Below are 16,228 nucleotides of genomic sequence, written 5' to 3'. Positions count from 1 at the left end.
GCGCCATTTTATTGAAGACACTGTATATGCGAATTCGCAGAAGTCTTTAAAACAAATGCGCACGTGCTGACTCCTGCGCCATTAATAAAATTAAAAATGTACCAATAAAAATGCTCGCCACCCGGGCGTATAACGGGTTCAATAGCTGGTAATAATATAAGAATATAACATATGACAATTGTTTGAATACTGTAATGCTTATACAGTCTATTACACACAAGGAATGATACCAATATTAAAATTAATGTAGCACTGAGAATTTTCAGAAGATGAGGCAAACAATAGGTTTGTTTTTTTCTTAGACCAGTATAGGGATTTCCCTATCTATATTCCTACAAATCAGAACATCTGCTACCCGGAACAGGCGAATACGCGGCAGTCACCGGCCGGGACTCCGCTTTCGCCCCGGACCACTGACACCACCTGACATCGCGGGACAATGTACTGTAAGTAGAATCGGGCCACGGCCCCACCGCACACCACAGCCTTACCGTGACTATAATCCATCTCCTCCCAGCAGCACCTGCAGTTCCACTATACACTCCGTACCCTCTAGCAACCTGGCAAAGTACTATCAGCCACAGCCTCCTGCTGAACCACCCTGCTGCCATCCAGACCATATTCTAGGTACTAAAAATATACAATAGTGACTAGTGACCAACCTGTCAGCTCTATTTACCTTTTTGTTGATCTTATTTAGTCCGCTAGACGCCGACCATCTCTAGGTCAGCCAGAGCCACCTGATGCAGCTGTAGCCCCGTACTTTACCTATCTCAGGCTAACAGTATCAGAAACCTCGACCTACTTGAGACATCACTCAGACCAGTCACCATATTCTATACCAGCTACCTGGCAGGTAATTAAAACTTTATATCATAATATAAAGCATCCACTGTGATAAACTTGGTAAAACTGCCAAGACTGACACTACTAATCACTAACTTATCGCTAACTTATTTTTAGAACCAGAGCCTCCTGCTATATGGTAGTCTACTAGACACTGACCTGTCTGGCCCATCCAGAGCCTCCTGGTGCAGCCAAAACCAGTTACTGAACCCATCTAAGGGGACAATATTATTAAAATAAACCCTAACTTTTTCTGAATTCCCTCTGGGAGATTCTTTGGACACTTCCTGCCAATTTCCGGCATTACAGGTACCTACTCTATTTAACCCAGGCAATAGCCTGTACTATCGTTACTATATTCCTAATATTATCCTTTTTCCTTCAGAACGATCTAGATTCATTTCCATCCTACTGGCACCACTACCCAAGGAGGTTTGTCCCACCTGCAACAATAACTACGAAGTCTACCTCCTACTCCACCTCCACAGGTACCCCTACTAGACCGACCAGATAATCGTGCATCACCCATTATTCTTCAATTCAGACATCTCCTTTATTGTTCCTCCTAGATCCACTTCCAGAAACAACCCAATTGGATACCCTGCGTACCCTCTACTACCTGCTGATTGCTGCATCAATAGCAGGTAATTTTATAATTTTATAACTGTTGACTCAGTGGGACACTACGAGACAACTATACCCACTAAACTACTACCCTCTCTCCCCTTCTCTTGCTATAGGCACTACAAGAGTCCCTATCCACATTCTACAAGTACCCATCAACAGGCCCAGCCGATCTAACCTACCCGTCGTATCTGAGAAGGAAGATTAATTCCAATCATTAAATTTCTTTATATATTATATATTATTTTTTATGTTTTTATAAAATTAGCCTGGTGCATTTTAAAGAAATTTGTACATTAATCCGGGTGATACATATCACCCTTTTAAAAATATATTTTTTCCCCCACCCTCATATATTTTATATTTGATATTTTATATCTTCTCAATAAAAGCTCTAAGCAAATCAAGTTATCCACCTCTGGTTTTCTTTCTCCAAACCCACTACCATTAGCGCGAATTTACACAAATTATTTTAACCCTACCTCAACTTGGACACCGGTGGTTCCCTGTCCACTAATTCGCTGCTTTGCTAGTGACTAGCCGATAGCGCCTCCTAAACCCACTATATTTTATTATTGCCACTTTTTGCTTCCTTCATGTCTACTTCCATAACTGCTGACGGGTTCTCACTCACTCCAACTGTTGCGGGTAAACAAGTGTAGGTTCTGTGGCCGGAGATCTGTGTGAGAACACTGGCCACGGTGATGGCGGAGGAAGAAGCAGAAGATGCGGTTGATGGGGTGGCGGGTGGTTGACGAGACCCGCTAGTCTGCATTATAGAACAGTGAGATTCCCAGATAAACATATGTTGATCGAGCATGTGCCAGTTCATGCATGTAGTAGTCAAATTATTGCTTTTTTTACTCTACTCTGTAGTTTTAAGAAAGTTGGCAGATAACATGAGTTGTGTAAATTTTTGCGGTCTCAAAAAAGACCCAGAGTAGTCAAGTGCAGACCCGCGAACGCTGCTGGCCACTGACAGAGTTGGGGCTGAGGATGCAGTGCTTGTCGTGGTTGCATAACTCTGTGTCTGTGCTGGAAGCTGCAACATAACCTCCTCGTCTTCCTCCACCTTCTGTGCTGAGATACTCAGCTGCAAATGTGACACCCCAGGGGTCTGGTTGCCACAGTGATAGAGATATTACGTCTGAGAGCAGGTGGGAGGTCCTTTGGTCAGGGATCCTGTACATGCCACACCTCCTGCCCAGTCTTGGGAGGGGAAGGACTTCCCCTATATAAACCTGGGGCTGAGGCAGGGTAGAGAGTTCTGAGAGGAGAAGACAGGGAGCAGAGCTGCTCTATGGGCTCTGCTCCACAGGCAGGCCCTGTCCAGGGGCCTGAGCCTGGAGACAAGTGGAGTAGAGACAAGAAGCAGCATAGGAAACAGCAGAGTTACAAGGAGTCAGGGGCTGGCAGCTGCAGAGCTCGCCCTGACTAAGAAGACTTCTTTCCGGACCCGGAGTCCGAGGCTGTGGGGACTAACTCCTACCCAGCAGCAGAATCCGTCAGGCAGGGGATTTCAGGTCCTCTGGCCCAGAAGCCCGAAGGCACGGTCACACGCGTGGGACCAGCACCGCCATCGTGGAGCGGAAGCCATTAGAAGGCCCCGAGTCACCGGCCATACGGGTGAGCACCACACGGTACACTCAGGGACGTGGGCTACTTACATCAGCTTCTAGCAAGGTAGCCAGAAGAGTACAGTCAGTTTGGGAGGCCTACAACTACGCCTGGCCAGGGGAGATCCCATCTGCTCAAGGACTGACCAGGCCCCGTTCGCTAGCAAGTACTCCGGGAGGGTCTATCGTTGTTACCAGTAAAGACCCTGAACTACACCGTACCGTCTCTGAGTGGTTCCTGCTACCCCCATCATCCACGTCGGCTGCCCTGAGACCATACCCCTCCCGTTGGGGGTTATACTATCACGCTGCATAATCCTACCATCGGCCTCAGCGGTCTGCCCCGCAGCAGCAGCTCCCTGGCTGCACTCAACGGGTGGCGTAGTCATCAACTATTTACTACTAGTAGACTGCCGTCCAGTTTGACTCCCTGGGCACGGACCGGGTCACCGCCACGAGACTACAACCCTCCACGGATCCGGCTCCGGGTAAGCTCCCGCGTGCGCACCGCAGCGCGACACAGGCCCAGGGGCGCGTCAACTTTGGCGTAGTCGGCAGGATTTCGTGCCCGCAACCACCGGGTACTGCGTGCCTGAAAAGCAAAGACTGTTCAAACTTACCTGTGGTGAAGATTCCCGCCATCCGGCGCCATCTTCTGCCTTCTTCCCGCCATCCGAGGAGTTTTCCCGCCATCCGGCGCCATCTTCTGCCTTCTTCCCGCCATCCGAGGAGTTTTCCCGCCATCCGGCGCCATCTTGGAGACGCCGCGCGGGAAGAAGAGGGGCGTGGACTCCGAAAGCGCGCGAGAACTGAAGCCCCGCCTCACGTCCGGACGTTGCGTAAGGTCCTGGAAGGAGCCCAGCAGACGCCGACGTCACAGGAGCGCGACGCCAGGTCCTCTACCCCGACGATTGACTGCGGAGCCGCGGCCTACGGAAGAGGATCTCCGGAAGGTAGGCCACGGTCCACTAGGGGGGAGGAGGACACCAGGAACGGACAGCAAGATGGCGGACCGGCAGCAGACTAAGCTGCCCAGCATCGGCAGTGCCCCAGTCGTCGCCGGCCCCGACCAGCGCCGGGAGAAGACGCGTGACGCAGGAGCGGTCGCGGGAGCAGGTAAGAGGAGTCTCCCTGTCCCGGACGCTGCCAGCGTCAGCCTGCTCCCGGGCCCCCTGGTGGAGCCGCCGATTCCGGGCGCTGCAGACACCGACCTGCTCCAGTCCCCGCAACAAGCCCTGCGGCCAAGCCCTCCAGCCCTGGGCACTACCACCACCAGCCCGCGCCCAGGCCCAAAGTTGCACCCTCTGACCCCGGGCGTCATCAACGGCGACCCTCTCCACGCCTGGTCGCAAGGCCTGAACTCCCCAGGTGCAAAAGGACTGTACGCCCTCCACGTTAACCAAGGAGGAGCTGCAGTACTACCAATACGAGGAAAGCCAAGAGGACCCGGACGGGTCTGAAGCCTACACACAAGAAGGAGCAGGAGGATGCCGTTACTGAAGTACGGTAAAGTGGAACTGTACATAGTTACCCGTAGGGGTACTTGTGTTGCTAATTAAAATATGGTCCCCGTTGGGACAAGTGTGAACTGTTCCCGTGTGTCCCCTATCCTTAACCAGGCTGAGGACTGTGAGCAGCCATCCCATCTCCCCACAGGCTGAGGACTGTGAGCAGCCAATCCTTATCCCCACTGGCCGAGGACTGAGAGCGGCCATATCTTGTAAATATTATGTGTTTCCAGTTATTTATAGGAGTCCTTGGTGGATTTACCGGGAATCCTTTGTACAGTTAGTGGAGCGTAACCCAGGATGGACTAAAAGACTGTTAAGGACTCGGGGTAGGACAGACCCCTACCTGGTTACGTCTCCCTGTTTTGGTGAAATGGACACCTTGCTTTCTTCAAAGACTGCACCCGGTTACGGACACGCCGTGACCAGCTTTATGCGTTTCCTTATTGTAATGTTATTGTTTATACTTTGTTATGTTACAAAAATATGTTTAGTCCCGGAGTACTAAATTTCACTAGGGGGGAATGTGACACCCCAGGGGTCTGGTTGCCACAGTGATAGAGATATTACGTCTGAGAGCAGGTGGGAGGTCCTTTGGTCAGGGATCCTGTGCATGCCACACCTCCTGCCCAGTCTTGGTAGGGGAAGGACTTCCCCTATATAAACCTGGGGCTGAGGCAGGGTAGAGAGTTCTGAGAGGAGAAGACAGGGAGCAGAGCTGCTCTATGGGCTCTGCTCCACAGGCAGGCCCTGTCCAGGGGCCTGAGCCTGGAGACAAGTGGAGTAGAGACAAGAAGCAGCATAGGAAACAGCAGAGTTACAAGGAGTCAGGGGCTGGCAGCTGCAGAGCTCGCCCTGACTAAGAAGACTTCTTTCCGGACCCGGAGTCCGAGGCTGTGGGGACTAACTCCTACCCAGCAGCAGAATCCGTCAGGCAGGGGATTTCAGGTCCTCTGGCCCAGAAGCCCGAAGGCACGGTCACACGCGTGGGACCAGCACCGCCATCGTGGAGCGGAAGCCATTAGAAGGCCCCGAGTCACCGGCCATACGGGTGAGCACCACACGGTACACTCAGGGACGTGGGCTACTTACATCAGCTTCTAGCAAGGTAGCCAGAAGAGTACAGTCAGTTTGGGAGGCCTACAACTACGCCTGGCCAGGGGAGATCCCATCTGCTCAAGGACTGACCAGGCCCCGTTCGCTAGCAAGTACTCCGGGAGGGTCTATCGTTGTTACCAGTAAAGACCCTGAACTACACCGTACCGTCTCTGAGTGGTTCCTGCTACCCCCATCATCCACGTCGGCTGCCCTGAGACCATACCCCTCCCGTTGGGGGTTATACTATCACGCTGCATAATCCTACCATCGGCCTCAGCGGTCTGCCCCACAGCAGCAGCTCCCTGGCTGCACTCAACGGGTGGCGTAGTCATCAACTATTTACTACTAGTAGACTGCCGTCCAGTTTGACTCCCTGGGCACGGACCGGGTCACCGCCACGAGACTACAACCCTCCACGGATCCGGCTCCGGGTAAGCTCCCGCGTGCGCACCGCAGCGCGACACAGGCCCAGGGGCGCGTCACATGCCTCTGGGTTTACACCAAGTGGGATCTACAACCTCATCATCATCCTCTCTGTTCTCCCACTCCTCGCCCTGAGAGTCACCCTCCTCCTCTCCCTGCCCTGACAGCACAGAAAAGTCCGCGTGTGCCTTAAGTATCTGAGTCTCATCAGGATCACCTCCACCCCCAGGGGTTAACGTCTGGTGACGAGGGTTTGGATTCTGCTCGGACCCTACTTCATCCAGCCCTGGATCAAACTGAAAAAAATGTTGGGCATCGCTGCACATGCTTTCCCCATCTTGAGTCTGTGAAGCTTTGGATCAGACCTCTGATGTTCCGGAGTAGAATGTGTGAACAGCTCTGCAGACTCACCCATCTGTGATTCTCCACAGTCAGTTGGGCGGTTGGAGAGTTGTGACGCGGGGGAAAACAAGGGTAATTGGGGTGCCACATCTGAAGACTGTACTGTGTGTGATGTTAAGGTGGAGGAAGAGGAGCAGAGGCCACTTGATACAGCGCTTGCCATCTACTGAAGAACATGTTCTTTATGGCCCTCATCTACAAAGCGTACGGCTGCCAAAGAAAGGGAGTGGAGTAGCCCGTCCAGTAACAGAAGTTGTCAAAATGCTGCACAATTGCTCACTACAGCGAAACAAACCTACTTCTCATCTCTCAAATCATACCTGTCTCACAACCCTAAACAGCTATTCAGTACTTTCAATTTCTCCTCCATCCACCAGCTCCCCCTCCCTCTCCTCCCATCTCAGCTGAAGACTTTGCCTCATTCTTCAAGCAGAAAATTGACAATGTAAGGCAAAGCTTTTGCTTAAAGTCCCCACAGCGCCTCATAACTGTAGCATCGGTGTCTCTGCCCCCTGCCAGGCAGAGACGCCGTCCTTCTCACCTCCCCACTCCCCACGCGGCGTCCTCCTGCACTCCTCTTCCTGCTGCTGCCGGCGCGCGCAGCTTCCCGGGCACTGTGCTTAGGGCGCGCGCGCGCTCCCTCTCTCTTAAAGGGGCCGCTGTTAGAACCCTCCTGTTAGTTTTTTTTCTATTTTGCTGGTCACATGACTTTTTGCCTATATAATCCAGCTCCGCCCTCCTGGCCTTGCTGGACTTCAGTGTTACATTTACTCTTAAGCTAGCCAGGTGCCTTGTACCTTACTCTGTAGTTTGCTTGGTCTTTTGACCACTAGTACTTTTTGTTTGCTTGTCTTTGCTCTGCTACAATTTCTGCTAGGAGGTGTCCAACTATATCCCAGTCCTTAGTTCCTGTAGGGACCCCTCCCTTATATCTATAGGTCTGCGTTCAGACTAGCCGAGGACTTAGGTGGGTCTGTTCACAAGGAACAGGTCCCCCACTGCATCGTAGGGAATCAGCTTAGTCCTATTGTAGGGACAGTTTTCCTATCTTTCCTTAGTGCTTGTAGCAGTTCATAACAGTAAGTCCAGCCCAAAAATAAAACACTCTAAGGAAAGAAATCCAGATTTCAGCATGGTGTCGGTTCAGGAGTTGGCTCAACGCCTGCAGGGACTGTCTTTGGAGGTGGCCGAGCTCCAGCAACACGTGAGTAGCTGTCCTGGAGCACATTTTGTCGAACCAAAGGTAGGACTGCCAGATTTTTTTTATGGTAAACGGCAAGATTTTTTTTCCTTTAAAAACGCTTGTTTATTATATTTTCGTTTAAGACCCAGATCCTCTGGGAATGAATCACAGCGCATTGGGTTTATATTGTCACTTTTGCGCAAAGAACCACAGGGATGGGCCTTTTCTCTACAACCTAATAATCCGTGTTTTAGATCTGTGGAAGATATTTTTTCTGCTATGGGGTTGTTGTATGATGATCCTGATCGAGTCTCATCTGCTGAAACTGAATTAAGACGTTTGAAGCAGGGATCAGGTGATGTGGAAAATTATTGTACATACTTCAGAAGATGGTCGGCTGAAGTGGAATGGAAAGACTCAGCATTAAAATGTTTGTTTCTTGCTGGTCTAGGTGAAAGGGTTAAGGATCTGCTGATTGCCTTCCCAAAACCTGGGACCTTGCAGGAGGCAATGCAATTAGCCATACGTGTGGACAGGAGACTGCGTGCTAGGATTAATGAAGAGAAATCTACTGCTATGGCAGCTCCTAGTTTTCAGAGGGTCTGCTCGGAGGGTGGAGAACCGATGGAGATTGGGGCGATGTCACCCCACTCTCAGGAAAAAGACCGCAGGTTTGCTAAAGGATTGTGTTTTTATTGCGGTAAATCTGACCACTTTATTAAGAACTGTGTTCTTCGCTTGAACAAAGAAAAAAAAAAGGAGGTCAGTTACGCCCGCATAGCTTGTTTAAACTCAAAATGAGTATTTCTTTCTGGAAGTACCTCATTCCAGGAGGAGTTGATTGAATTTCGGGTATTGGTGGATTGTGGTTCTACACTCAATGTAATTGATGAGGGTTTTTTGGAAAAAATTAAATTAGAATCCAAACTTTTGTCATCTCCTATTTCTGTGGTTGCTGTTGATGGCTCTCCCTTGAAATGTATTACTCACAAGGTTTTTGAATTTCCCCTCACCATTAATGGTATCCACCAAGAGAATTTGGATTTGGCGGTATTAAATAATTTGCCTGCTCCAGTGGTTTTGGGGTTACCTTGGTTAAAATTGCACAATCCTGTACTGGACTGGTCTACGAATGAAATTAAGTCTTGGAGTCCTAAGTGTTATGATAGATGTTGTAACGGTCGCATTGCTGCTGTGGAAAGAGGGGAATTACCTGTACATATTCAGGATTTTTGGAAGTTTTTTTCTGAGGAGGAGTCGCAAGTTTTGCCTCCTCATAGGGACTATGATTGTACTATTGAGTTTGTCCCTGGAGCAACTCTTCCCAAGAGTCGCTTATTTAATCTTACTATCCCTGAGAGAAAGGCCTTGGAGGAATACACACAGACAAGCTTGGCCGCTGGTCACATTAGACCTTCTAAGTCACCTGTGGCTGTTGGATTTTTTTTGTAAAAAAAAAGGACGGCGGTTTACGTCCATGTCTGGACTTTCGCGAAATTAATAAAATTACAGTACGTAATTCCTACCCACTGCCATTAATTCCTGACTTGTTCAACCAGTTAGTGGGGGCCAAGTGGTTCTCTAAGATTGATCTCCGGGGGGCATACAATTTGTCACGTATGAAGGAAGGTGATGAGTGGAAAACTGCTTTTAACACTCCGGTGGGTCATTTTGAGAATCTGGTTATGCCCTTTGGTCTTACCAACGCACCAGCGTTTTTTCAGAACCTTATTAATGACATCCTAAGACCGTTGATCGGTGAGAATGTGGTGGTGTATTTGGATAACATTTTGATTTATTCGCCGGATCTGGAGTCTCATTGGCAAAGCGTACGTGAGGTATTGCAGTTGTTAAGTGACAATTCACTTTTTGCTAAGCTGGAGAAATGTGAGTTCGCTGTGCAGAGAATTAGTTTTTTAGCCTACATTGTCTCCAGCGAAGGCTTTGAGATGGACCCGGTGAAGATTCAGGCTGTGCAGGAATGGCCTAGGCCTATTGGTTTGAAATCGATACAGAGATTTTTGGGTTTCGCCAATTATTACAGAAAATTCATTAAGAATTTTTCTATAATTGTTAAGCCGCTGACTGATCTCACCAGGAAAGGTGCGAATACGGTCCAGTGGACTACTGAGGCCATTGAAGCCTTTGTGTATCTCAAGGAGAGGTTTAGCTCTGCCTCCATCCTTATGCAGCCTGATGAGACCAAGCCTTTTTTGGTCGAGGTTGATGCTTCTTCGGAAGGCGTCGGTGCTGTTTTGTCTCAGGAAAACAAGGATGGAGTACATCCCTGTGCTTTTTTTTCAAAAAAATTTTCTGAGACCGAACTTAATTACGATGTCGGTAATCGGGAATTGCTGGCGATTAAACTCGCGTTTGAACATTGGTGTCATTTCTTGGAAGGTGCTGGATTTCCCATTCAGGTTTTCACTGATCATAAGAATCTGATCTATCTTGATGCTGCCAAACAATTGAATGCCCGTCAGGCTAGGTGGGCACTTTTTTTTTCGCGGTTTAATGTTTCTGTTACTTACATCCCGGGTACCAAGAATGTAAAAGCTGATGATTTATCTCGCAGTTTTTCTCCCATGGTTGGTACCGAGGAGGAGGAGAGCATTTTACAGGAAGGTGTTGTGATAGCAGCATTGGACTCCGTTTTGGAAGATGGGATTCTGAAAGTCCAGGAGGATGCCCCATCTAACACTCCCCATGGGAGGTTGTTTGTGCCTAGGAACTTTAGGAGAGATTTGTTTGTGGAGTGTCATGAGTCTCGGTTGGCAGGTCATCCAGGAATTTCGGAGACTAAGAGACTTGTAGGTCGCAGTTTTTGGTAGCCTGGGTGGCAGAAAGAAGTCATTAAGTGGGTGCGTCAATGTACTGTGTGTGCTAGATCTAAGTCTTCACATGCTCCTGCTGCGGGGTTGCTTTGCCCTCTGGAGGTTCCTAGTGCACCTTGGACGCATCTTGCTATGGATTTTATTACTGACCTTCCTTCCTCTGAGGGTTTCACTGTCATCTGGGTGGTCGTGGACCGTTTTAGCAAGATGTGTCACTTGGTTCCCTTCATCAAACTGCCCTGCGCCAAGACACTCGCTAAGGCTTTTGTTAAGGAAATTGTCAGGCTCCATGGCGTTCCTACAGACATTGTTTCCGATAGGGGACCTCAGTTCGTGGCTCGTTTTTGGCGTGCCTTTTGTGACAGGTTGGGAGTCCATTTGTCATTTTCATCTGGTTATCATCCTGAGTCTAATGGACAGACAAAAAGAAAGAACCAGGATGTTGAACAGTTTTTGCGTTGTTTTGTGGCTGACAATCAAGAGGGGTGGTCTGAGTTTCTGCCACTGGCGGAATTTGCTCTTAACTACCATACATCCTCTTCTGCTGAGTGTTCTCCTTTTTTTTGTTGTACTGGGAGACATCCGTTGTTTGGGTCATTCTCCAAATTGGTATCAGCTGTGCCGGAGGAGGAGAATTTTTCCGGTGATTTGGAGAGAGTTTGGACTGATGCACGTCGCAACCTTCAAGAGGATAACAAAAAATCTAAGAGGTACTTTGACAGGAAACGTCAAGAGGTTTTGTTTACTGTTGGTGACATGGTCTGGTTGTCCTCTAGGAATCTGCTGTTGAGGATTCCTTCTAAGAAATTGGGCCCGAAGTTTGTAGGTCCGTTTAAGGTGCTTCAGGTAGTTAACCAATCTGCTGTTAGGTTGGAGGTTCCTACCTCCTGGAAGATTAATCCGGTGTTACATGTTTCCTTATTGAAAAAAGCTGATGTTTCTGATAGGGACGCCACTGTCTCTGTTCCTCCGATGGAGGAAGACGGTGAATATGAAATTTCTCGCATTCTTAATTCTAGATGGCATAGAGAGAGATTTCAGTATCTCGTCGCTTGGAAAGGTTTCGGTACCGAGGATAACTCCTGGGTAAGGGCGGATGATGTCTCTGCTCCTAGACTTGTCGGAGCATTTCACAGGTTCACAGGAGGTTTCCTAATAGACCTGGGCCTGGAGGATCCGGAGGATCCTGATAGAAGAGGGGGTACTGTTAGAACCCTCCTGTTAGTTTTTTTTCTATTTTGCTGGTCACATGACTTTTTGCCTATATAATCCAGCTCCGCCCTCCTGGCCTTGCTGGACTTCAGTGTTACATTTACTCTTAAGCTAGTCAGGTGCCTTGTACCTTACTCTGTAGTTTGCTTGGTCTTTTGACCACTAGTACTTTTTGTTTGTTTGTCTTTGCTCTGCTACAATTTCTGCTAGGAGGTGTCCAACTATATCCCAGTCGTTAGTTCTTGTAGGGACCCCTCCCTTATATCTAGAGGTCTGCGTTCAGACTAGCCGAGGACTTAGGTGGGTCTGTTCACAAGGAACAGGTCCCCCGCTGCATCGTAGGGAATCAGCTTAGTCCTATTGTAGGGACAGTTTTCCTATCTTTCCTTAGTGCTTGTAGCAGTTCATAACAGCCGCGTGCCGTCCTAAGGACTCCCCGGCCAATAGCCGAGGGTCCTCACATATATAAGGCGCCTCCTCCAAAATGGAGGTGCCCGAGCAAAAGTTGTTGTACAGTGTTTCTGACCTCTGCTTCAGCCCTCAGGTCCCGCTGCCAGCCTGACTACCAGTCTTGCTCGCCAGCCTGTTTCCTGCCTGTTACCTGCCTGTTACCTGCCGTGCCTGCCAGCCCGCTCACCTGGGAGCACTTGCCTGTTACCTGCCTGTTACCTGCCGTGCCTGCCAGCCCGCCCACCTGGGAGCACTTGCCGAGACCATCTAGAGACTCCTGCCGTCACTTGCCGTGACCACCCGTCAACTATCCAGAGACTTCTGCCTGCCTGTTGTGTCTATCCGCTATACCAGTCAGTCCCAGTCTGCTGACCCGTGGGAGTCACCTGCTCTCTTACAAGGTCGTCCCCAGAGTAGCACCTGGTCCCTCTGCTCGGTCCCTCCCTGGTCACGGAGTCGTTAGCCGCCGTACGACCAGGGTCGGTCTGAGTTGATACTTAGTCACGCCCCTCTGGGTCCCTCTTTGCACCGCGGCACAGAGGTTCCACCACCCTGATCCGTAACAATAACTACTCAACTCTCCTCCTCCAAAACCAGCTTCTCCGCTGCCACGGAAGATCATCTTTAGGGCACAGCCCCACTATCAGTATTTGGTCAGTATTCAGTCAGTATTTTGTCACAAGAGTGGGAGACAAAACCAGGAGGGGGTGATAAATACAGAATTGTTGCACTTGTTTCTATTATACTTTTTCTCTGATTGTTCCTCACGTGGTATAGGCTCCCACTCCTGAGAAAAAATATTGAATGAATACTGACCAAATACTGATAGTGAGGCCGTGGCCTTACTCTCCAAATCACATCTCACTGCCTGTGAACTTGACCCAATACTGTCCCACCTCATTCCAAACCTTACCACAGTCTTCATCCCAAGCCTAAACCACCTCTTCAACCTGTCACTGACAACTTGTGTCTTCCCCTCATGATTCAAACATACCTCGATCACACCCATCCTCAAAAAGCCCTCCCTTGACCCATCCTCTGTGTCTCGCTATCACCCCATCTCACTTCTCCCCTATGCCTCCAAACTACTGGAACAACACATCCATTTTTAATTGTCCTCCCACCTCTCCTCCTGTTCCCTCTTTGACCGCTTAAAATCTGGCTTCTGACCGCACCATTCGACTGAAACTGCCCTGACTAAAGTCACCAACGATCTACTTACCGCCAAATCCAAGCGATGCTAGTTTGTCCTCCTCCTCCTGGACCTGGCATCTGCCTTCGACACAGTGGACCTTTCCCTCTTACTACAGACTTTTTGATCTCTTGGCATAACAGACTTGGCCCTTTGTTGGATCTCCTCGCACCTAACAGACAGGACATTCAGTATCTCCCACTCACACACCACCTCCTCATCTCGCCCCCTATGTGTCGGTGTCCCCCAAGGTTCAGTTCTAGGACCCCTACTCTTCTCCTTCTACACCTTCGGCCAGAGACAGCTCATAGAGTCTCACGGTTTTCAGTATCACCTCTATGCTGAGGACACACAGATTGACCTCTCTGAACCTGATATAACCTCCCTACTAACCAGAATCCCACAATGTGTGTCCGCTATTTCATCTTTCTTCTCTGCTAGATTTCTAAAACTTAACATGGATAAATCAAATCAAATAAAAATGAATTCATCATCTTTCCACCATCTCATTCAAGGCTGCCACTAGAAATTTCAGGGCTCCATACTGGCAAAATTTTTGGGCCCCCATTGAGATTCCGCCCAGGCTCCACCCCAGCTCCGCCCCCAATTCTTGAACCTTCCATAGTCCCACCGCCCACTCTTGGAAAACTCCACTTCTGCACCATGTCCTCACCAATCACACATTAACAGTTCACATTGAACACCATATCACATACATAGCCAGCAGCTTTTGTTTTGGCTAAAAGATTTTTTAAGCTGCCATCACAACAAGGAAACTGTTCTGGCTGGGCTCTACTCTACTCTAACATATTAAACATTTTTTAAAATATTCAGTACTTTCTTTAGGTATATTTTTATTTATTTTTCTTTAAAGGAATGTGTCACATACATTTTTTAAAATGACCAATAATATCACATACAAGGGACAAATACCGTCACACCATGGCCAGACCACATATTACCACCAAATAGTGACCGAATATTACCACATACAAGGAACAAATACCATCACACCATGACCAGACCACATATTGCCACCATATAGTGACCGAATATTACCACATACAAGGAACAAATGCCGTCACACCATGACCAGACCACATATTGCCACCATATAGTGACCGAATAATACCACATACAAGGAATAAATACCATCACACCATGACCAGACCACATATTGCCACCATATAGTGACCGAATATTACCACATAAAAGAAACAAATACCTCCACACCGTGACCAGACCACATATTGCCACCACATAGTGGCCAAATACTACAATACCGAACATTAATAAAAAAGAACACAATACTAATATTACCATGAGTGCCATTATTCACAGGAGCTCTGTACATAGTATCCAGTGTATAGTGTCAGTGTACAGGTAATACAGTGATCACCAATGATGACATACACAGGGGCTCTGTATATAGTGTCAGTGTACAGATAATACAGAGATCATCAGTGATATTATACCCAGGAGCTCTATATATAGTGTTTGTGTACAGGTAATACAGTGATCACCAGTGACATTATACAAAGGAGATCTGTACATAGTATATAGTGTATAGTGTCAGTGTACAGATAACACATTGACTTACCAGTGACGTCTCTAGTTGAAGTCCTTCATCTTCGCTTTTCTCCTTCATCCAGCACAGACCGCAATCACTTCTTCCAACCAGAACTCATCTCTGCATAAAATAACACACAGTTATCTAGAGTACATTCCCCAACTTCTACACTACACAGGTGAATACAGACATGCACCCACCATTAATATATAGTTATTATACAACACACCATTCCAAATATAAATTGTAATCCACCACTGTGCCCCCACTAACTGTAAAAAGCCACTTTCCCCAACTAATAAATATATAAATTAATTAGTGACTTACCAGTGACGTCTCTAGTTGAAGTCCTTCATCTTCGCTTTTCTCCTTCATCCAGCACAGACCGCGATCACTTCTTCCAACCAGAACTCATCTCTGCATTAAATAACACACAGTTATCTAGAGTACATTCCCCAACTTCTACACTACACAGGTGAATACAGACATGCACCCACCATTAATATATATTTATTATACAACACACCATTCCAAATATAAATTGTAATCCACCACTGTGCCCCCACTAACTGTAAAAAGCCACTTTCACCACAAAATAAATATATAAATTAATTAGAACCTGTACTCTTTCACTCAATTCATTACCAGTCACACTTCTGCATCCTTAACGTTCCCCATTCTCCCGATTCACTATATTTACATGCCCCCCTCCACCCTAATTCGTTTTGTCATGTACTCTCTCTCTCTCCCACCCCCAGTTCATCATTATTTTTTCTCCTCACCCCTAATTCATCAGCATTTGTTGCCCCCACCCTCAATTCATTATTATTTGCTCTCCCCCTAAACCGTCAAGTCATCATTTGCTCTTCCCACCCACACCTTCAATTCATAATTTGCTGTCCCCCGTCTACCACCCCCAAGTTATCATTATTTGAGCTCCCCCACCCAGAATTCATTATTTGCTCTCCCCACCCCCACTTCGCCATTTGCTCTTTCCACCCTCCACTCCCAATCCATCATTAGCTCTCCCCACCTCCACTCTCAGTTCATCATGTGCTCTCCCCACCCCCACTGTCAATTCATCATTAGCTTTCCCTACCCCCACTCCCAATTCATTATTAGCTCTCACTACCCCCACTCCCAATTCATTATTAGCTCTCACTACCCCCACTCCCAATTCGTCATTTGCTCTCCCCACCCCCTATTCATTTGTTCTCCCCACCCCCCACTCCCAGTTCATCATGTGCTCTCCCCACCCCCACTCCCAGTT

This window comes from Phyllobates terribilis, unplaced genomic scaffold, assembly GCF_046119375.1.
Source record: "Phyllobates terribilis strain yellow unplaced genomic scaffold, ASM4611937v1 Scaffold_8__6_contigs__length_399053987, whole genome shotgun sequence".
Taxonomy (NCBI): domain Eukaryota; kingdom Metazoa; phylum Chordata; class Amphibia; order Anura; family Dendrobatidae; genus Phyllobates; species Phyllobates terribilis.
The sequence above is the reverse complement of the archived record's forward strand: the minus strand, read 5'-3'. Positions refer to the sequence as shown.